The sequence below is a fragment of the Rhineura floridana genome, chromosome 3 (genome assembly GCF_030035675.1).
Source record: "Rhineura floridana isolate rRhiFlo1 chromosome 3, rRhiFlo1.hap2, whole genome shotgun sequence".
Classification (NCBI taxonomy): Eukaryota; Metazoa; Chordata; class Lepidosauria; order Squamata; family Rhineuridae; genus Rhineura; species Rhineura floridana.
In genome coordinates this window covers 185,430,308-185,454,865 of record NC_084482.1, presented here as the reverse complement: position 1 = coordinate 185,454,865, position 24,558 = coordinate 185,430,308, and the positions used below count along the sequence as shown (strand labels likewise).

Below are 24,558 nucleotides of genomic sequence, written 5' to 3'. Positions count from 1 at the left end.
GATCCCATAATTTGTTGAAATTAATTAAAAATCAGCCATGTTCACAGAATACCTGTAGTCCTATTACTGACCTTGCCGCATATTCTGACCTTCATCTTCTGCAGTTTAAAAGTTTTAAAAAATGCCTGGCTGATTTTTTATTAATTTAATAAATTTAGCATTGAACTCAATGATAAGGCCAGGCATACTCAGTAAGAACCAACAGTCAGTGTTCTAAAAGCCAGACTCACAGCTGCTTGGCTTGCCTAATCAGGGAGCCACACTCACACCAGACATTTATTTCAGTTTAGACAGTCATGGCTTCCCCCAAAGAATCCTGGGAAGTGTAGTTTGTGAAGGGTGCTGAGAGGACCTCCTATTCCTCTGGCAGAGCTCCAGTGGCCAGAGGGGTTCAACAGTCAGCTGCTCTGATGAAAGCTCTCTGAGGAAAACAGGACGTCTCCTAGCAACTCTCAGCACCCTTCATTACCTATACTTCCCAGGATTCTTTGGAAGAAGCCATGACTGTCTAAAGTGAAATAAAGGTCTGGTGTGGAAGTGGCCAGTGACAGCTTTGGTTTAAATTTGGGTGAGAGACTACATGTGCCTGCTGTAGAATAAAAAGGTGGGAGAAATCCTGAAAAAGAATGATACTGTTCACAATGTTTTTCTTTTAGAAAGGAAAGGGACTTCCCCTCTGCCCAGTGTCCACCCATTCAATCTCCTCCCACCTCCCCTCCACCTTCCTCCCACCTCCCATTTCTGCCCTCCTCCTCCCCTCCCTGCCTCTCCCCCAGGTCAGTTTCATCTATCCTAAGCATGATTGCACAGGAATATATCCCAATGAACTCAAAAAGCATGCAAACGATTAAACCTCCACTCCACTCCTCCTCCCTCCTGTCCCCTACCTCTTGCCCCTTCCCTCCCCCTTCCCTTCACCCCTCCCCTCCCCCTCCAATCCCCTCCTTCCCCTTCCCCTCCCCCTCCTTCTGCTCCCCTCTCCCCCTTTCCTCTACTCTCCCCTCCCCTTCCTCCTCCCCCTGGTCAGTTTTACCTATCCTAGCCATAATTACATGGGAGTAAATCCCACTGAACTCAATTAGCATGCAAATGATCAGACCTACCTTTCCTTTCCTTCCCCTCTCCCTTCCTCCTCCCTTCTTCCTCTCCTCCCCTCTTCCTTTTTCCTCCTCTTCTGCCCACTCCAGGCCTCCCTCCCCATGGTCAGTTTCGCCTATCCTAAGCATCATTGCATGGGAGTAAAGCCCACTGAACTCAATAAACATGCAAATGATCAATCCATTCTCAGCAAACTTGCACATGATCCCTTTTTTTACCTCCCGGATTGAAAAGCAGAGAAATTCACTAATAGACAAAAAACCTTGCAGTTTAACAATGTACCTACAGCCAACAGATATTTCTATCAAACATGAAAAAGCAGGGAAATTGGGCAGCTAGAATGAATGCACCAGGGGAGCAGGAGACCTTAACTCCTCTCTGAAATATTGTACTGCCTTATAAATTTGTCAAAATGCAAATACAATTTGGGTTGGTCTTTCACAGTCCAATCCACTTCCTGTGTAGCTTGGAAGAATTTGGTAACATGTGCCTCTGAGTAATTAAAAACATAGTGCACACCTAGAATTTTGCTAGAATATATTTCAACTCCCAACTGTTTTCTCTTGTGCAAACTGAGACACTCCTCATGTCCCTTGGAAACTATTCTGCAGAACAATCAGTGCCATTATTCCACAATTGTTTCTGGAGCTTTTTCATAGTGTTGCAAAGTGTTGCTGTACTTCACATATTCACAGAAACAGAAGCAAAAGAGAATGATTTACTATAGGAAACTTCACTAAAATTGCAAAGTAAATCAAACATATTTAAAGTGTCTATCTGAACTATATCAACTATTTTAATATTGTTGCTTCCTCCCTGCTAAAACAAGATCAGCACAGTACATGTCTTGTTTCTGTTATTTTGGCTGATTGCAGGTGTTGCCACCCCTCAACATATGCTCAGAGGCGCATGTTACCAAATTCTTCCAAGCTACACAGGAAGTGGATTGGACTGTGAAAGACCAACCCAAACTGGGTTTGCATTTTGACAAATGTGTAGGGCAGTACTATATCTTACAAAAGAGGTCAGGTCTCCTGCTCCCAATTTCCTTGCTTTTTAAAGTTTGATAGAAATATCTGTTGGCTATAGGTATGTTATTAAACCACAGGTTTTTTTGTCTATTAGTGAATATTTAGTAGTATCTGTTAAAATCTGTCAGCACTGTAGAGAACATTTAGTGTCTGCGACGTATAATATCAAACTGTTCTTCAAGCCAAAGGCTCAGCTAGTGCCAAGGCCAGGTGAATTCACCTACTGTTCTCAGAAGACTCAATACCATGAAGCCTGCACATCCACTACAGGATAAATCAAAATAGAATTAACTCTGTTTTGCCAACAAATCCATAGCATAGTTCCAATAAGGGCAGTTTTCATTTTGTCTTATCTCCTCTTGTTCTCATGCTACTTGTCATAAGAATATAAGAAGAGCCTGCTGGATTGGGCCAGTGGTCCATCTAATCCAGCATCCTATTTTCATAGTGACCAGTTTTGGATATATATTATTCACAAAGAACTTGAAACTTGACCCCAAACCCTACTCTTTGAGCAAGGAAAATGAGTCAATCCAGTTAACAAAGCCTGACTGGAGTCATCCTTCTGTCCTCTGAGCAAACAGCCAATAACACCACCAAGCCTGGAATAAATATCATTATTATTATTATTTTGCTATAATACAAATATCCAATGAAATAATATGGCAGAGTCAAATTGGGAGTCTTCTAATCTGTACATTGGTGTGGTTCAGCTGCTGAGTGGAGGGAAAGGGGGCACAATTTCCTGCCTCAGAGTCCAAAGTGGCCCCATCACCAGACACCAGGCAAGCCATTAGCTCTTACTGACTTGGGCTGACTATGTTTACTTCTAAACCATCCTGGATGTTATAAAGTGTTAGGGTTGGCCTCTCCTGTTTCATAAAATTATTCTGCAAAATACATCACCAAATTCCAAGGGAAATTCTGTCAAAATACTGCAAGGGGGGGGGAGATAGGTCATATGGATCCTAACAAGCTATGGATCCACCAAGGAGGGAAAAAACTCACCCAGCACACTAGCAGAAGCTGAAGCCTCAGCATGGCAGTGCTCTTCAATCTGTTGTGGTACCCTTGCATTCAAGGTCTGCCTTGCAGTCTAGCAGAGAGGAACCTCAAATCCGCCACTAAATTCTACTTTTTAGGAACTTAGGAAACTGCCTTATACCAGGTCAGATTATATGTCTATCTATCGTAATATTAATATCTACTCTGACTGGCAGTAGCTCTCCTGGATCTCATCTAGAGGTGTTTCCCATCACCTGATCCTTTTTTAAAAACTGGACATTGGAGGCTGGTGGCTCAGACTGTGGCTTTCAGCACCTTGGACAGCTCCTCAAAAGTTCAGATTAAAACCCAGAGTATAGTTACTGCCCTACTGACATTGGAGCTACCAGTTACACTAAAACTGGAGATGCCAGGGATCGGACCTGGAACCCGTTGCATGCAACACATGTGCTTTATCCACTGAACCATATCCAATTCTACTTTAAAAAAAAAATCAGTGCTAACTGTGCCTGGAATGGACTTTTCTGAAGGCTGAATACTGTTCACTGTTATACCTGGTTCCACGAGACCTTGCCTACAGCTGGCACCAATCCTACTAAAGCCAAGTATAATCCCATCTTTAATCAAGAGAGATCATAATTCAAGCCTTCAGGATACAAATTAATCTGAAACAATGTGTTATGTCAATACAATGTTTTTTGTTACCATCCTCAAGGCCCCCTTGCAAATTAAGTGACATGAGTTCTCAACTGCCCTCCCTTAAATCTGTTTATCAATGTTAAAAAGTTCCTACATTCACAAACTACCGTGCAAGATTCTATTACTACGTAAAAGAAACCCTTTTAATGATGCATACTGTCACAATGGAATCAGCATATCATAAACTTCCTGTTTACTGCCACCTTGCAAAAGAAACAATGGATTAAACGACAGATGCTACAAAGTTAAAAATCTGATGATAGCACCATAACTTCTAATGAAAGGCTGTCCTTTGAGAACAAAAAGCAGTGTAGAACTCTGTAATTAGAGTCTGGATGAGAGGCCTACCCCTGTATTCATTCATTGTTATCATTATCAGTTGCCTCCAGGGATTGTGTATCCATGTAACACACAATAACACTTGCTGAATTTGATCTGATCTTCAAATTAATTGGGCTCCAGCCTGCAGGGAGTATACAATGTATGCTGAGATTGGTACCTGATGCTGGTGAATAACCTGCTACTCTGTAGTTGTAATTGACCTGCTCATATATATTTTAACCATCTCTATCTGTCAATAAAGCTGGCTGCAGGGCAGCACTGATTGTACAGCTGTCAGGAGTTCATGGAGTGCACATGATTGCTTACAGAACTGAAGCCCTGATTATGGTTACTTCATAAATTATGTTTCCATGCATGGAGACCACTTCCATGGAAGGAAGTAACTTGGAGCCCACATCGCATGCAGATAATTGAGCATGAAGATTTGGATACAGATATGCAAGTTGCTGCAGGTAGGCAGAGGAAAGAAAGCCCAGCCAAAGTTGTCATGGGATTTTCAGGAAGTCTGCGCACCTAGGAAGCCTGCAGACATGCTGGAAACATGACTTTTAGAATGTGAACAACAGACACCCACATAACCCCCGAGTCATCTCCAAAGTAAAGAAGTGCAACAAAACACCCACACATGAGAATTTCACCAAAAGTTTCTCTCCTCTATTGTAATTTTCAAATGTAGTTTCTTTTCTCATTAATTGAAGGAGAATGGCCTGGAAAAATTGAAAAGAAATTTTCAAGCAGGTCTGCATGAGAGCTTTCTCTGTTCCCAGTTAATATTTCAACACAAAACTGGTGCCTATAAAAAGAAGACATGGTGAGTTTCACCCTCGGTGCTCCTTCCACCTCCATGAGGATTATCCAACATCTGCCTATCCGACAAGAGCAGTCAAGGGAGCTGTGGACAAATGCTGTATGATGGGACTAGGTGTGCTAAAGGGCTCCATCCAAGTACTGAAGCAGTATACCTCTAAATACCAGATGCCATACACCATCATAACCACCTTCATTACCTTCTTGTGAGCTTCCCTAAGGCATCTGGCTGGTTGTCGACTGAAACAGAATGCTGGGATAGATGATCCTCACTCTGATCCAGCAAGATAATTTTTATTTTCTTAGTGAAGACCTTAATAAACCTATCTCCCAGTGGTGAAGGACAATGTGATTTGCCCACTTCTAGAAACCGTTGACTGCCTGCATCTATACTAGATATATGATGGGTTTAGGTAGCCCCCTTTTACCAACAATAAAACAGCATCTGAGAGAACATGGGCCATTTAAAGGGATCAGATGCACAAAGTGACTTTAAGACTAATCAGTTTTTTATTTTGTTTGCAAGCTTTCTCAAGAACTGTGGTCTCAGTTCCATGCTAATTTCCTTTGGACCACTGTGTCAGAAACAATGGCTGTCTGACCAAGGAAGGGAAAGTGGATCATAACCAATTAGCTACTGATGGTGCTAAGAGATCAAATAAGGAGAGACAGAAAAATCCAGCCCATGGACTATCCAGGCAGCTGAGATGCAGTACAAATTCCATGAGCCTGAAGAAGCCAACAACCACAATCACAAGCCATTAAAGAAGCATCAGAGAGCAACCTTGACCATTTTCATAACCAAAGACCATGCTTATTACAACTGTATGATTCCCTTCCATGAGGCTATTTGATTTTCTCTGAACTAAGAAGAAAACTAGGAGGAATAAAATGTCATTCTCTCTTAATAAAAAAGTGACTTGTTGGCCTCCAGAGATTCTGTTCCATCCTATGTATATAAACATCTGAACAAAAAGGCCTGGAGAAGATGTCTAGGGCACAAGATCTATAGACATCAACCTTATTTTAGTGGAAAAGCAACATACCACCAGGGGAAGGGCTCTGGTGATGTGTGAGGTTTATTCATTCCCATCAAAATTTCACATTAAGGGTTTTATTGGACTCCAGATGAATGGAAAACTTTTCTACTTGACAACCAAATTACACTACTCCACAGATTATAAAACTCAAGGAAGAGATTCAACCCATCAGGAATAATTGTCATTTTTCCATTTGAAAATAAACCTGCATGCCAAAAAAAAAATAATGAACACATTCTGAATAAAAGATTTTTTAAGCACTTTGTGACTTCAGAGGGGCTAAGTAACTACACTTCTGGGCTCTCACTCATTTTAGCTGCAGGGCACCCTAGGAGATAGTAAAAATATATTACACTTCAAAAACACCCAGGGAAGGAGCCCTAACATTTAAAATGGGAGCACATTTACTTCACAGTGTTTGAGGTGGGGGGGGGAAAGGGAGGGAGAGTCAGAAGCAATCTGTGGCACAATGAATAAGAGGCTGATTCCCTTGGAGCTGTAAGCATTTCCATTTGTAGTCTTGCCATTAAAAGCCAGTTTGAAGTAACCCATGCCCACAAAATTGCAGAGGAATTATCCTGAATTACAGACCTTAGTCTGTTAAAAAAAATACAGCTAGTGATCAGCAGTGACCCTTCTGAGGACCAGGGTCAACTGGGTGAAAAATTCTGACAGTTGTTTCAGTTTGGAAGCTTCAGAATAGAAAATTGTAGGTGGAGGGGAGCAGGGTTGGGAGAGCAAGTTATGTTACACAGCAAGGATCCATCTTGCTTCTTTTGAATTATACACACACACACACACATATATACATACATACACACACACACATGCTTTACTCCTAGCTGGATAAATTGCATGTGGCAACACAATTTTGTTAAATGTTATTAGCTTAAAGTTTTAAATTTTTGTCTCTTTTGCTGAAAATTGACACGTCATCCATCATGCAGAGTTTTTCTTCTTCTACAGCTTTGTACTTCCTAACCGTTTTGCCAAGTGGCACAACTCCAGCCAGTTCCCCACCTTCTCCCCCCACAAGCCCACTCCACCCTTCTGTGTTTCTATAATGAGGCTATAAATGAATCATGCCTGATGCCTTCCCCAATCAACAGTAATAACACCGATCCCAGTGCCATAGCTACCAAAGAGACTCAACTATAGAAGCAGATTGAGTCTAATGGAATTAAGTGAAATGACATAAATAGATTTGGAAAAAAAGGCTTCTGACAAATACAACTATTCATTACTTTGAAGAACAGAGAAATTTTCTTAGGGCAAAAACAAAATACCTCTAACAAATGAGAAATATATATATATAAAATCTCATTTCTTGCAGAGTAGATTTATTTTCCAACTTCTCCATCCTCCCCCAGCTGTTTCATGATACCGTTGATTAAGGGAGGGGAAGGAAGAAGAGTTTACATAACAGGGTCACCACTTCTAAGGTATCAAAAGGACAAAAAGAGTGCAATATTCCCTTAGGAAGACTACTGACCCATATTAAGGTTAGAGTATGAGCATTTGGCAGCTGCATGAAATGTGTTTTGCCAAAGAACATTCCAATCTTCGCACCCTCAAATGGAATTGCAGTTTATAAAGCGTTTTTTCAAAAGCAGAGAAGTTTGAATGTGGCACACCAGAAAAGTGGCAGAGACTATACTGATACTGAAATGGTACCTTGGAAATGGGCAACAAAGACCTTTGGTGTTTAAAAGCTTGCACTGGCTGCCCATCTGCTACCCAGCCAAGTTCAAAGTTCTTGTATCAATTTACAAGGACCTTCATAACTTCAGTCCAGGATACCTAAGGATCATCTGATACCTTATATCCCAGTCCGATAACTGAGGTCCTCAGGAGAGTCACTGTTACTGGACTCCCATTGCTCTGATGCATGTATCTACCAGTAGACCTGCACTCAGTGTTGTGGGTCAAATTCTGTGGAACTCCATCCTTGCTGAAGTCAGACAGGTCCCCTCCCTGTTGAACTTCCATCACATGTTGAAGACTTTTTTAAAAATTCAGCAGGCATTTTAAGTAAGTTTTGTTGATTTTATGGTTGATTTCAACTGATTTTATACTGTATCCCTATTGTACACTGTTTAGAAAATACAGTATTAAGCAATTATTAAAATAAATAAAAAAGAAATACAACAGTACTTAGTGTTGTGTTAGATTCTGCACGATCCTCACATCAAAATTCCATTAACCTTCCTATTTCTTGCAAATCCAGCTAACTTATGAAGCAACAAACTACTATAGCAAACCCCATTGCATTTGTTGGGGGAATGGCTTGTGGATTCTCTTTACTACAGCTGTGTCCTGGATCAGTGGCACCAGAGCTGTATTGGCCAACACCTCAAAAGATTCTCAAGAGAGTCAGGCTGTTTGAGTGTCCACCAGAAGAATTCTTAGGTCGGTGGGCACAAGAGCTGGAACATTTTTGATGGTGGCCCCAAAGTTATGGATCTTTCTCCCTTGAGATATATACTTGGCCCCCTCTTACTTTCTTCTAGGTGGGCCTTGAAATAATTTCTGTTTCAGACTGCTCTTAATTATGAGGGCAGGGTAGCATTATATCTTGTTGCTTTTGTGGCCCTGTTTACTTTTTATGTTACACTGGCTGTCTAAACTCTAGTGCAGTAACACCTGCTATTTGGAACACTCCTCCCCTGGATATAAGACATTCATCAATGATTCTGTGGCTTTGGAGTGTATGCTAAAACTTTTCTTTTCACCCAGGCATTCCCAGATTAGCTTTTTGTTGTTGGTCAAGTGCACAGCTGGTAACCTTGAATATGCAAAATTATTGTATTTTATTTTATGTTGATTTTGAGTTGTATGTTGTGTATTTGTTTATTTTTTGTACACCTCTTTGGTATTTTTAATCTGACTTTTTATTTATATAATTTAAAATAACAAATAAATAGAAAAAAGTCATTGTTCTTTTATTGTTTTCCTTATTATTGTTGTACTTTTTTGCCTATTTTATAATTTTAACATTGACAAGGATTTTCATTTATATTTTATTATCACTTTGCACACTGCCTTATGAAAAAAAAATTTTCAAGAAAAAGTGGCTTATACATATATCAAGAGCGAGTGAACAGAGCGAGTGAACAGGCAGAGCAAACAGGAGTTTGACAAAGGAGCTGTAGTGAGGAAAGGAAAAAGGCCAAGAGGGCTCTGAAGCCATGTGCGCTAAGCCATGTGCTCTGAAGGGCTCCATAGCAGTTTGATTGGAAGGGGAGTAGCCTGATAGCTATTGGCTTAAGGTCATGCCCTGAGAACTGCTGAGAGCAACAAGTAGCAGCTGTGTGTGCTGGGACTCTCATTCTGCTTCCTGACTCCTAAAAGTGCAGAGCAGAGCAGAGGGAGCTGTCTCAGTTGATCTACAGGTGAGGACATATAAGCAAGACAGCTTTCAGAGAGCGAGCGAACAGAGCGAGCAAACAGGCAGAGCAAACAGGAGTTTGACAAAGGAGTTCAACAGGGGTCAAGAAGAAGGTCCCTAAAATAAAAACCCCAAACAAATTACTAATTCTCCTTGTACAGCGCACTGCATACTAGTGGGACTCTCAAGTTTACCATGAAGCAGGACAGGACAAAGCACAGGCCACTCCAAAACAAGTTAGAAAGAAACAAAAGGTAGAAGACAGTATGAACGAGAAGGATTCTCCAGTGGTTGTGACCTGCAAGGTGTGTGGCATGTTTGTTTTCTTGCCTGAGAACAACATGGCGTACACCTGCAACAAGTGCAAGCTCGTGGCACTGTCGGGTATCCCTTTCTCCTCATCCATGTGGGAACAAATGACACTGCCAAACAGAGCTATGAAGAAATCATATCAGACTTTGAAGCTCTGGGAAGGAAATTCAAGGACTTTGGGGCCTGATAGTTTTTTCATCCATACTTCCAGTACTTAGAAGAAAACGGGAAAAATACTCCCTGTGGATGAAGGTGGTACAGACGTGAGAGATTTTGATTCTGGGACCATGGGCTATGGTTCCTGGAAGATGGACTGCTGACAAGTGATGGGTTGCATCTCACAAGGACTGGGAAGAATGTGTTTGGCCACAGCATGGAGAAGTTCATCAGGAGGGCTTTAAACTGAATCCTAAAGCGGAGGGAGATATAAACTTGGTGGTAACGACTGACGAAGGCTTATGCACAGTAGCGGGACCAAAGAGATCGGCTCTAATAAGGCCCAGTAACAGCCCTCAGAAAAATGTAGTAAGGAAGCCAAGCCATAAATCACATGGTCTTCGATGTCTGTATACTAATGCACAGAGCATGGGAAACAAGCAGGACGAACTTGAACTCTTAATACAGGAGGGCAATTACGACTTGATAGGTATAACTGAAACTTGGTGGGATGACTCCCATGACTGGAATACACCAATTGAAGGATACAACTTGTTCAAGAAGAACAGAAGGAATAAAAAGGGAGGTGGAGTTGCGCTATATGTTAAAAATATATATCCCTGCACAGAAATACAGGAAGATGAACTTGGTAGCTCCACCGAGAGTATCTGGATTAAAATTAATGGGACAAGTAACAAAAGGAATGTGGTGCTTGGAGTCTACTACCGACCACCCAATAAAGGAGATGAGAATGTAACTTTTGAAAAGCAAATTGCCAATGTTTTGACGAGGCATGATGTAGTAGTAATGGGGGATTTCAATTATCCCGATATCTGTTGGGAGACAAATTCTGCCAAACACGGCCCCTCCAAGAAATTTCAGACTTGTGTTGCAGACAACTTCCTCCTACAGAAAGTGGAGAAATCAACCAGAGGATCAGCTATCCTGGACTTGATTGACCAACAGAGATGATTTGGTGGATGAAGTGGCAGTTACGGGAACTCTGGGGGAAAGTGACCACACCATACCTGAATTCTTGTTTTTAACAGAAGCAAAAGCTGAGAATAGCCATACTTGCACCCTGGACTTCAGGAAAGCTGATTTTAATAAACTCAGAACAATTGTAAGTATGGTTCCATGGTAAGCCACCCTAGTGAGAAAAGGAGTCGAAGATGGGTGGGAGTTTCTAAAAAAGGAAATTCTAAAAGTGCAATGGCAAGCAATTCCAACAAGGAAAAAAGGGGGGAAACAGCAGAAGAAGCCAATGTGGCTTCACAAAAAGCTTAGAGATGACCTGAAAACAAAAAAGACAGGAAGTGGAAAAAAGGCCAGGCCACAAAGGAAGAGTACAGGCAGGTATCACGGAATTGCAGGGATGGTGTCAGGAAGGCTAAAGCTGAGAATGAGCTGAGGTTAGCGAGGGATGCTAAAAGCAACAAAAAAGCTTTCTTCAGGTATGTCCATAGTAAAAGACAGAGAAAAGAAATGGTGGCACAGCTACTCAATGAGGAAGGCAAAATGATAACAGATGACAAAGAAAAGGCAGAAGTGCTCAATTCCTACTTTGGCTCAGTCTTCTCCCAAAAAAGGGTCTATGACCCTCCCAGGAAACATGAAGTAGAAGGGTCAGGATTGGACCTTGAGATGGATATACAAATGGTCAAGGAATACCTAATCACTTTGCACAAGTTCAAATCGGCAGGACCCAATAAACTGCATCCAAGAGTATTGAAGGAACTGGCTGAAGAACTCTCAGAACCGCTGTCTATTATCTTTGCGAAATCATGGAGGACCAGTGAAGTGCCGGATGACTGGAGGAGAGCTAGTGTTGTCCCTATCTTCAGAAAGGGCAAGAAGGAGGAACTGGGAAACTACAGACCAGTCAGCCTAACATCAATCCCTGGAAAAATTCTGGAGCAGATTATAAAGTAGTCAATCTGTAAGCAGCTTGAAAGCAATACAGTGATTACTAGGAGCCAACACGGATTTATGAAGAACAAATCCTGCCAAACTCATTTTTTGATCAGGTAATCTCCCTTGTAGACTGTGGGAATGCTGTGGAGATAATATATCTCGACTTCAGCAAAGCTTTTGACAAAGTGCCCCATGATATTCTGATTAGCAAGCTAGCTAAATGTGGGCTGGATGGAAGAACTATTAGATGGATCCACAGTTGGCTCCAGAATTGTACTCAAAGTGTGCTTATCAATGGTTCCTTCTCAAACTGGGTGGAAGTAACAAGTGGAGTACCACAGGGCTCGGTCCTGGGCCCAGTGCTCTTTAACATTTTTATTAACAACTTGGATGAGGAGATACAAAGCATGCTTATCAAATTTGCAGATGATACAAAGTTGGGGGGCATAGCTAATGCCGAGGAAGACAGAAAGAAAATTCAAAGGGACCTTGATAGGCTGGAGCATTGGGCTGAAAACAACAGAATGAAATTCAACAGGGATAAATGCAAAGTTCTACACTTAGGAAAAAGAAATCAAATGCACAGTTATAAGATGGGGGATACTTGGCTCAGCAGTACGACATGTAAGAAGGATCTTGGAATTGTCATTGATCACAAACTGAATATGAGCCAACAGTGTGATGTGGCTGCAAAAAAGGCAAATGCTATATTAGGCTGCATTAACAGAAGTATAGTTTCCAAATCACGTGAAGTACTAGTTCCCCTCTATTCATCTTGAATACTGCATCCAGTTCTGGTCTCCACACTTCAAGAAGGATGCAGACAAACTGGAACAGGTTCAGAGGAGGGCAACAAAGATGATTAGGGGACTGGAAACCAAGCCCTATGAGGAGAGACTGAAAGAACTGGGCATGTTTAGCCTGGAGAAGAGAAGACTGAGGGGAGATATGAAAGGTTGTCACATAGAGGAGGGCCGGGATCTCTTCTTGATCGTCCCAGAGTGCAGGACACGGAATAATGGGCTCACGTTGCAGGAAGTCAGATTTTGACTGGACATCAGGAAAAAATTCCTAACTGTTAGAGCCATATGACAATGGAACCAATTGCCTAGAGAGATAGTGGGCTCGCCGACATAGGAGGCATTCAAGAGGCAGCTGGACAGCCATCTGTCGGGAATGCTTTGATTTGGATTCCTGCATTGAGCCTTGTAGGCCCCTTCCAACTCTACTATTCTATGATTCTATGCACAATAAATACATCCTGTATCTATTTTTTTAAAATCACATTTTACATCCATTCCTCCCATCAAGATGCTCAAGGCAGTAGACATAGTGGTCTCCCCATTTTAGTTTCACAACAGATTAGTCTGTGAGACAGTGACAGGCCCCAGGTTGCGTAATGAACTTCAGGGGTAAGGAACTGAATCCAGGTTTTCCCAGTATCTCAGGTGTCAGACACTTTGTCCGTTACATTACATTGGCTCTGGACAGGGCTTCTAATTAACACCGGAAGAGAGAATTGATTGATGTCTCCAGATCCAACAATATCAGCATAGGAGATTTTCATGGCCAGAGGAATAGCTCAAAAACCAAAAAGTGGAGGGAGGAAAAAGACTGTGAAGATCAGTAAAATCATATGCTACAACAGTTCCCTTTGTTCATGGTTACTAGGGAAACAAAAAGATCTCCAAGTCTTAAGTAGTGGTGTTAGGTCAAAGACTATAATTAGGATGCTATACAATGAAAGTCCACCCCAAGACCAGCTGGCACATTTGGATACTGTGTGATATATAAATTAGTGATGTGGCTAACATTATCCTTCACTCCCCCAAACCAATTCACATTCACAAATGGAGCAATCAGAGATAGCCATCCAAATATGGGAAGAAATCATACTGGTATGGCTGACATTAGAATGGAGTGATGGTATTTCCCTTGCTACATGCAGATGGGTCATTTTGGCCAAATCTTTCCCACACACACTAGGGATGAGCAAATCCATCAATTTCAGTTTGTCTGTTGCTCATTTTTTTCCCAATCTTCAGTTCAGCTCTCCACATGACCATATCTGCTTGCAATACTTTTTTAAAAAAATCCTAATGATACATCATTAGTATTTTGGTGCAATTTTCTCCTAATGTATACATTTTATATGCAAATTATGCCTAATATACACATTTTTGCAAAACAATTTCCCCTAATATAACACATTTTTGTAAGTCATTTTTACTTATATATGCATTTACATGCACACTCTACTCCAATATATGCAGTTTTGTATACATTACTTGGCTGGAGAACTGCATTGCAAAATTCAGAGAAGTGCAGATTTCAAAGGATAGCTGTGTTTTGGTTTGTGTATTGTTTTAGAAAGTGCAAATTAGGCAGGTTGACCTTTACATGTGAACCAAACTTCTCCCCATTTCTGTGCCCCCACTCAAGGGCTGAATCAGTTAGAACTAGCTTGATCTCTCCTCCAATTCATGGCTCCCGTGTGAATTCCATGATGAGAGACAATTGAGTCCTAATTGTTTTGGCTTTCACTGAGCCATTTTTAAAGGCTTGCTTTAATATGGTTGCTTTTAATAGACATCACATCTTCATAATGTATTTTTTTCTCTCTTACTGGCTTGACTTCCATTACTTCTTGTAAACACTGCAAGCATCTACAGCATGTGTGAGACCCAGGTTGAAATTCCCATTTGGTGACCAAGTTTATTTAGTTAGTTTTATTAGTAAAGTATTTATATACCACAGTCCAGTTCACTGGGTGACTAGAGCAAGTCACTGCTTCTCCTTTCAAATGTGTTCAGATGTTTGAAAAACTATGTAATATCTTTTATGGATGGGGGGAAATTCAGTTCAGTTCTTGTGGAACGCCTCTCCCGCTATGAACCTACCCGGTCACTTCGCTCAGCATCTAAGGCCCTCCTCCGGGTACCAACCCATCGAGAAGCCCGGAGGACAGTTACTCGATCTAGGGCCTTTTCTGTAGTGGCCCCCGAACTGTGGAACAGCCTCCCCAAAGAAGTACGCCTGGCGCCTACGCTTCTATCTTTTCGGCACCAGGTTAAGACCTGGCTATGCTCCCAGGCATTTTAAGCATTTATGTTATAATTTAAATTTTTTATTTTTTATTTTTTTCTTTAGTTGCTGCTTGTGTTTATTGTTTGTTGTCTGATTTTATTGTTGATATTTTGTATTTTAACCTTTTTGTACACCGCCCAGAGAGCCACTCGCTATGGGCGGTCTATAAATGAAACAAATAAATAAATAAATAAATAAGTTTGCATTTAAAGCCAAATTTATCAAATTCACACTTTCCAAAACAACATAAGAACTGAAACACAGCCATCCTTTGCACTTATCTGACTTTTGTGATGCACTTTTCCAGCTAAGCAAATGTTTGCACAAATGCATATATTAGGGGAAAATGTGCATAAACATGAATATATTAATGAAAAAAATGCATTATATGACAATAAATTGCTTGCAAAAATGCATTCATTAGCCAAAACTGCATATAAGAATGTGTTTAGTAGGAGAAATTCTCATTAAAATGCTGAAGAATTTTCATGACAATTTTTTTTTTAAAAAAAATCATAAATTGACACAGAAATGTAGAGAAATGAAATTAAGATTGGAAAAATGAGAAATTGAGAGAAATTGCTGTAGAACTGTAGAGAACTTAATTTAAGGTTGGAAAAAGGAAAAACTGAGAAAACTGAAATGGACAGATCCTTCTATCCCTACCATCAATGCTGGAGGGGGGTGGGGAAGAGAGAGAGAATTTATGCTGTAGATCAGGAACGGTACCAAGTCCAAGATGATGCCAGCTTGATTAACAAGCAAAGTCAAGAAAGCTATTAAAGGTAAACAGGCCTCTTTCAGGAAATGGAAGTCTTGCTCAAATGAAGGGAACAAAAAAGAACATGCCCTCTTCTTGGCTCAGCATTTTGGTTGTTGTAAACTTTTTCCTTCTTCTGGGAACAGACTAAGGCACACCTTCCCACAACAGACCTGTCAACCTTTCTATCTGCTTAGCACAGCTTCTGATTTCCAAGGTCCTGGCCCATCAGCTAGCCTGACCCTTCTGCCTACTGCTGCTGCCAGCCTTTTACGTTATCACCAACTACAGTCCTGTCAGGACTGATTCTCACTATTGCCATCAAGGAGCCCAGAATCTGGCTCTGGGTCCAGTTCTGTGATACCCAGGTGATCTCTGAAGCCCAGAGCCGAAGCTGCAGACTTTGATTTCGCTAGAACAGCTCTTCTCTAGAACAGCTCTGGTTGTGTTCTAGGTCCTGCTAATGGGATCACAAGAATCCTTTTATATTATTACAGCCTGCCTCATGGAAAAGTTTAAAAGTACCATGAGATCCAGTCCTTAGAAAGTAGACTGTCTTTAAGGATGGCAGAGAATTCCACTCTCAGTGGACACAGGAGCAGACATTGCTATAGTTCACTTGTTCGTTTGTGGTCAGGAATAGAAAACAGGCAAATACTATTGTTGCTTTTCATCTGCAAGCAGTAACAATATGTAATTAATGATTCCCTCCCCATTTTTTGATGTTTCCTTCGCATTGAAATGAATGGTGTAGAATTACATAATTAATGACATCCCTAACAGGAAGCAAAACACACCTCCTACTGGTTAGAAATAAGAATACACAGTAGGAAGAAAAGAGAGACATCCAGCCATTGCACAATGAATACATAGAAAAGCCAGATTCATTCTAGTTTTTCTGCTCATAGATCAATTTAGGGCAGAAATTATAGTCAAAAGTATTGCAGGTTTAGAACCTTGATTTCTACACACTCATTTCTACACCTTCAAAATAAAAGTAAAATCCATGTACTGAATAAAACTATTTGATCACTGACTGATTAAACAAACATTGGGAGACAGCCTGTTCTGGACAGGGTTGATTTTTTAGTTACTATAGCAATTGTGTGGTATGCATCCTTGTTCAGGGGATATACGCATTTTAATACAGGAAACTTGATTTAAATCAACCCACCTTGGAAGTTAGGCCCTAATATGAATGTTTGAATGTTCAGAATTAGTGGTGCTAATACTATAAGCTCTTCTGGATACTAAATAAAGAAAGGATACAAAGAACAGGTGAGGAAGAGTTTCCTTCAAGCAAGTGTAACAGTGGCAATTGGGAGGATAAGGCTATCCACAGCTCCTCGCCATGATGGCTCAGCTCTGCCACCATGATTGGAGGCAGTAGTTTCCAAATACCAGTTGCTGGAAACTGCAGGAGTGGAGTCGGGTTCTTCTTGGAGGTTTCTCATAGGCATCTGGTTGGCCAAGATGAGAACAGGTTGCTGATCTAGATGGGCTATTAGCCTGATCCAGCAGGGTTCTTCTTATGTTCTTAGTTCCATTTCCACTGATGTTAATGAGGAGTTTTTGTGAAAGAAGGGTTAGTCTTCGATTCCCTCTACTAAGCCAAAATTTTCAGTTCCACGTGAAAAGCTTTAATCTTTTTCTCAACGTTTCCTGCTGATGAAGAAAACAAAAGTACACACACCTTCTCAGAGGCTCAGGTGAAATTAAATTTTGACTCCCAGAAACCTCCAACGTGAGATATAATTATTTTGTTTTGTTGCATTATTTAAAAAATAAACAAACATTTATACAGGATGGAAAGTTAGCATGAAATATGGTCCCCAAACTTCCCAAAGGCACCTGTGGGCAATAATGAAGCACCTTTTATGACGTTATTTTTTAAAGAAAGAAAGAAACACCTTCCTAAAGCAAAAGAAAGTGATTGCATCTTCAGTCACAATTGGTTATTGTAAAAATCTTTATTAACCTAAGTGCATATAAAAATTGTGAATTCTTAATGCAAAGCAGTATTTGACTTTTAAATTTCATTTTAAGCTTACCCCATTCACTCCGAATATGATTACAGAGTAAATTAAAAAGTAATCACATGTGAATTACACTTCCTCATGAATGTAATGACTTCAAGAGACTGATTAATGTTAAGCAGTGTCTATCCTACCTCATGCATACCTTCCCAGGTGAGATGAGTAAAATAGCTGGAGTGCACTGGATTAATTTCCTTTTGTATGGATACAATACTGTGAGGAAGTGTAGCCCAGGTTTCCTGAACCTGGAATCCTCCAGCTGTTATGGACTACAACTCCCATTGCCTCCAGCCAGCACGGCCAATGACCAGGTAGGATGGGAGCTATAGTCCAAAACATCTGGAAGGCACCAGATTGGAGAAAGGAGTTTTAGACTCACCCATTCTTTTCTATGCCTTCCCAACTAGGGTATTTTCAAGCTCCTTTTGAGGTCTTTTCTCTCAGCCTTCTTCTCTCACCATCACTTCAGACCAAATCTGGCACCAAATCATGTTTGGTCTAGCCTTCCACAGAACCTACTATGCTCCTTTTTGCGTTTTTGCATCATACTTTATATCCACGATCTATCTGGTTTTAATGTTTTTGCAATTTCTATCGTTTGTATTTTATCTCATTTCAACTTATTGTGCACTGCTTCAGTTAAGTCTGGTTGTGAAGTGGTTAATACATGTATAAAATAATAAGGCACCTCAGAAGCTTGATTCTCAGGGTTGCTCTGCTACCCTGTTCCTCATTGGTCCCGTTTCAGGTGATTCCCTTGAGCTCCTAGTTTGCACTACTTTGAGTCCCTTTTGCTTCGCAACCCCAAACTATTTCATCCCTTTGCAGCCCACACAAAAAGCATCTCTATTAAGATCTACAGCCCATAAAAGTGCTACAACACATTCAGAGTTGTATTCAATTAATGTTTACTCAGGGTAGACCTACTGAAATTAATGGACCCAAGTTAGTCATGGTCATTAATTTCAATGGGCTTACTCTGTGTAAAAGTTAGTTGAATATGGCCCTCAGTTACATACAATGCAAAACAGGTCCTGATCTCATGCTATCAGTTGCCCCTTCTATCACATAAGCTCTAGGGATTCTTGTTTGATTTGGGTTGTATTTTTATTTTATAAATTCTGTTCTGTTCTTCCCTGTGACCCCCACACACACACACACACTTTTAACTGTATATATTATCTTGTCCTCCCACTTTGCTATTGATGAAAAGTGTTCCTCAGATGCACCAAGATTATTTCTTGCATCTCTGGTAAGCACTGCAAGGACTGGAACCCCCTCCTTGACCTTGAATCCAGAGAGAGACTGCACTCAATCTTGCAGCCTCTTCCATCAGCTCCTGGTTGGGTCAGGGGGCATGAAAACCTGACTGCCCTTGGGGAGCCCCTTAGGAAGTCCCAAGAGTGAGGGCACTACCCCTTCTGGTTTTTTCAAACCAATCTAGAGAAGATTAGTAGTGGGGAGGGCATATGGCATATGTGTAGTTCCTGCTCCGGGTGACAGCCTGTGCAATGAGCTGAATGATAGGAGAAATTCACCAGATGCCTCCACAGTGAGAGTCTGCAACTGGCAGAAAGATGGCCCTCCCTGGGTGTGAGACACGGGGGGAGTAGATGTGCCCCATGTGAAAGATATTGAGTGGGTCTGACAGTTCCCAATTCTCTCAGAGGCCTACTGGGATAACTGGTTCAGGTAGGGTTTGTTGGTGGGCTCTTGTTGGGGCCATATCAGGTGTTTAGGAGGAGTCTTAGTAAGGAGGGATATGGGTGATGCCACCCCAACCTTAGTGATCATGGGTAGATGGAGGTATAGCCATGGGGAGGTGGTGAGCTACCATAGAAGACAAGGGCAAGACTATCTACCTTGGTCCTCGCTCCCATTCCTCCCATGGATGGGTTCCTTGTTACTCATCTGCTATGTCCACTGGCCTATGCGTCCTGTTCTTTAATGCCAGACTGGTACACAATAAGACCACACTCATCCATGATTTGATCATGGATAAGGGTGGCGATTTGGTGTACATTACCGAGAGCTGGGTGGGTGAGCTGGGAGGAGTTGATCTGACCCAGTTTTGCCCACATAGATATTTGGTGCAACACCAGCACAGGCTGCAGGGACTGGGGAAGAGGTTGTTGTAGTCTACAGGACTTTCATCTCTGTTACTAGGAAACTATTCTGTCTTGGAGCTGGATGTGAGGGCTTGCACCTGGTGTTGGGCTAAGAAGACAGTAAACTAGGGTTGCTTCAGTCTGCTTCTCTGACTGAGCTGGTGGAGGCCAGCTTGGCTGTGGTATTGGAGGAGCCCAGAATGATAGTCCTGGGTGATTTCAATGTCCATACCAAAGCTGCCTCTAGTGTTCCAGTTCAGGACTTCAGGGTCTTCATTACAACCATAGGACTGTCTAAAGTTGTCACTGGCCTGACACATGGGGCAGGGCAACCCTCGACTTGGTTTTTGCTCCAGATGGAGGAAGGGGTATTCTAGAGATGAGGGGTAGATGTCACCCATTGTCATGGTCAGACCATTCCTGGTGAAACTTATACTTATGGCTCTGATCCTCCCCTGCGGGGCAGTGGACAGATTAAGATGGTCTGCCCCCAGAGACTAATGGAATCCACAGGATTCCTGAATGCCCTGGGTGAGCTTCCAGTATATAGAGCAGGTGACCCTTTGGAGGCCCATTGTGAATTGTTTACAAGACACTTTGAGGGTAAAGTTGCTTTCCTCTGTAGCCATCTTGATGTCCCACCCACATCTACTGTCATCCCCAATGAGGTGTCCAGTGCAATGTCTGCTCCATCTTCTTGGGATCATGGGATTGCACCCTTGTAGCTGGTGCAAAATGCAGTGGCAAGACTGCTCACTGAGGCAGGGTATCGCTAACATGTCACCCCGCTGCTGAAAGAATTGCACCAGCTACCTATTAGCTATAGGGCTACGTTCAAGGTGCTGGTTTTGGTGTAAAAGCCCTATACAGCTTGGGACCAGGATACCTGAAAGACTGTCTTACTCCTTATATTCCTAGTCGATCACTGCACTCCGCAGGTGAGGGCCTCCTGCAGATACCATCTTATCAGGAGGTTCATTCTGCACAACATAGGAAGTGGACACTTTGTGTAGTGGCACCTACCCGTTGGAATTCCCTCCCCTTAAATATTAGACAGGAGCCATCTCTGTTATCCTTTCAGCACCTACTGAAGACCTTCCTCTTTCAACAAGACCTTATCCCAGTCTGCCTCTGTGATGGAATTGCCTTTTAAGATGTTTTTAAACCTTTTTTAAAAAAATATATTTTTAAAGATGTTTTATTTTAATATATTTTAAAGTCTGTTTTTATGATGTTTTAGATTGTTTAAGTTTGCTGCCCTGAGCTCCTGCTGGGAGGAAGGGAGAGATATACATTTAATAAATAAATTATATATAATCAGTAATATTGTGCAACTTTAATGTATTCAATCCACACTTTTACACACACACATTTTTACAGGCATATTACATAAATATGTAGGGAGCTTTGTAGTTACCAGTTGTTCGTCACTGTAAATAATAAAGCTGACACAGATCTAGAGCCTCCAGGATTTGAGGCAGGCAAACTCTCCCAGCCTTACCTGGAGATGCCAGGGGCTGAACCTGGGACATTCTTCATGCAAAGCAGATGCTCTGCCACTGACAAACTGACCCATAGCCCATTCCATTTAAAGATACAAATAATCACCATCATCTGGACTGCACACAGGGACCCTTGGTGGCACGATTGCTGTACTGATCCTGGGCTGTTCTGCACCGGAGTGTTCCTCAATAAACAGGAACAGTTTATTGCAAGAACATTCAAGATGGCATCAGTGCATTCAGGAGCAGACCAATCATGTTCACCATTTCCTCCTCCCCCCCCCTTCTCTGCAGCCATTCTGATATCAATGTGCCATCTAATCCACAGAATAAATATGCATAGACAAGAAACTTACATTGTTTGTATTGCTGGCATGGGCAACATTGGCTGTGGTTTGTTATGAACTGCCATGCAATTTCCAACAAGAGATGTGACATAATGCAAGGCAAGCATGAGGATGCTGCAAAGCACATTATAATTACTAGAATGTCACAACTTAGTACAAGGTAGCAACTGTGTGAGGCTTGTGGTTCTGGTACCAAGGGGAAAAGCCTGCCATTTTACTGGCAAAATAAATACTTCTTGGAGTTTAATATCACGTTTGATATTAGGTACCACCCTGGGCTGCTTTTCAGAGCAAGGGTGGCATATAAATTTAATTGACTGATTGATTGATGATGATAATGATATATGTATAGAGTCAGTACATATACAGTATCAGTAATTAGTATATAATGTGAAAAAATAGCTTCTCTTGCCTATTAAACTGGTGCTACTGGAGGGTACAGTTCTATGGCATATAAGTGACTGGGTGGGAATCATTTTAATCCAGATTGCAGTGGTTTTAAGACCATCTGAGTTGTTTCACTGACCCTTCCCCATGCAGCTGCATGTTCAGGGCAGCTTTTCCAGACAGATTTCTTTGAGAAAGAGAGCACCAATTTCATAACTATCCCAGTCTGCATCTGTGTTGGAACTACTTTTTCAGATGTTTTTTAGATGTTTTAATATGTTTTAAAATATTATTTGTTTTAATATGTTTTAAAGTATTTTGTTTTAAAGATGTTTTAGACTGCTTTTAGGGTTTTTGTTTGCCGCCCTGAGCTCCTTCTGGGAGGAAGGGCAAGATATCAATTTAATTAATTAATTAATTAACTAACTAACTAACTAACTGATTGAGGTCACATTCATACCATACATTTATTCCAGTTTAAACAGTCATGGCTTCCCCCAAAAATCCTGGGAAGTGTCATTTGTGAAGGGTGCTGAGAGCTGTTAGAGGGGACCCCTATTCTCCTCACAGAGGTACAATTTCAGAGTTCTCTCGAAAGAGGGACTGACTTTGAAACCACTCAGGGAATTGTAGTTCTGTGAGGGGAATAGGTGGAATTCTTTTCTGCCCCGATAAACAGTGACCGCTGAGGTCCCAGTGAAATACCTATAACAGAGAGGGAAGGTGGGGAAGCCGACAAGGCAGGAGGCCGATTTGTGGGCAGTCGCTGCTGTTAACTTTGCTGCAGGCCCATTGCCGCTGAAGTCTCACAGAGGAACACAAGCTGGCCACTGTCACTCAGGGCCACTGGGCTGGTACACAATGTCATCCCAACATGAAGGAGAGACGTGTGGGAACCGTGAGTTGCCATATAAGTTCTCTGCCATTCAATCAGAATGAATGCTCAATAAAGCCTGGGCACAGTTTAACTTCCATGTAACCTTTTTGCAGGAGGAATTGAGGCGCCCTTAAGAAAGTATCCAAGGAAGAGGTCTGAGAGAGAGAAGGAAGGGATAGACCAGAATGTGAGCAAATGGAATTATGCAAATACAAGCTTCTTAAATGTTCATCCCAAACCTCTTGTGAGTTGATGACTGTGACGCCCTTCCCTGGCTCTCCCTGTCAGGTTCCTACCTGCTCGTGGCTACTGCCTGTCACTAGGCACCACCAGGGACTCCACCAGTCCGGACTGTCCTTTTTTATGGTTTCTCTCCCCGCTCTAGCACAGATCTCAACAGATCCCCCTGCTAGGCATCACCACCAGTCACGCCCTAATACCAGTATTCCCAGAGACTCAGAATACTTGTATTGTTATTCTCTTCACCGCTGCCACCATTTGTTACAGTTTCCCTTCAGCCTTGGTCATTACCTTACCCTCCCTTCTGGTCTGTGAAACCCCAGCCAAGGATCAGGCCTTTGGTAAACCAAATTAAGTATTTATTACAGATAACAAAGATAACAAAGATAACAAGATTTCTTCATAAGGCACATAAGCATATGGTTTTATCTAATACTAATACGAACTCCACCCCCCTCCTTCTCCACGCTCTCCTGGCAAACAACTCTCTAAAACCCACCAAAACAACCCACTCACTTTCATCACATCACATCCACCCAGATTCCACTGTCACTCTTCCTTTTATACGCTCAGCAATTTTAAACACTCAGCCAATCATCCAGCATTCTACTGCCCATTCACTCCCCCTCCTCTTTCACTCCACTTACCATATATCTTCTATTCAAACAGCACTTACCCTATTTACACTAATACAGGATCATCACAATGACCTCCAACATAGTTCAGCTTCAAGGTGTTCTAAGCGCACACTGGGTAACTGGCAATGAAGACTGGTTTCTAATCGGGACAAATAACCTATTTACTCAGCCCAAATTGCTGCCAGTCATCAGGTCCAGAGACAAAGCTCCAATGCTTGTAACTCAGCCCATGAGTACACAAAAGAAGTACATCTGAATCGACATGGGGGATGCATTTCAGACAGCAGATCCTACACTCCTATATACACGAGTTGACTATTGATTACAGGCTCTTTTAAAGAACTCCACAGAGAAGTGTCTGTAAAAGGCACAAAGGGGAAAAAATGCGGTCCTGGCTAGCCAACATTCTCTCTGCCTTAAATAATACAGACAGAAATTAATTGGCACTAATTCACTTGTTCACAGTTGTACCCGAGATGTTGCTCATACACAGCAGCCACAGCTCCCTGATTGCAGATATGTAATTAATTCAAGAAAAGGCTGCTATAAAATAACAATCCAATACAGCCTCAGCAGGTGTCAGTGTAGTCAGGAGAACAGATCGCAGTAGGAATTCACTGAATTTTGACAATACCCTGGCTTTGGAAATACTACTATGGGGCGGGCGGAGAGAAGAAGAGGGGGGAATGAAATGCTCTTGGAAGTAATTATGAGGCCACGGAGGCTGGTGTAGTTTCATAGATTTCAGAGAGATTGCACAAACCTAAGTGGTCAAGTGAATTGA

General features: G+C 41.7%; 1 protein-coding gene across 18 annotated transcripts in view; it reads right to left on the bottom strand.

The window, feature by feature from the left end:
• FHIT (fragile histidine triad diadenosine triphosphatase) overlaps positions 1–24,558 on the bottom strand; it is a 1,850,166-nt gene that overhangs the window by 694,172 nt on the left and 1,131,436 nt on the right. The gene's annotated exons all lie outside the window — the stretch shown is intronic.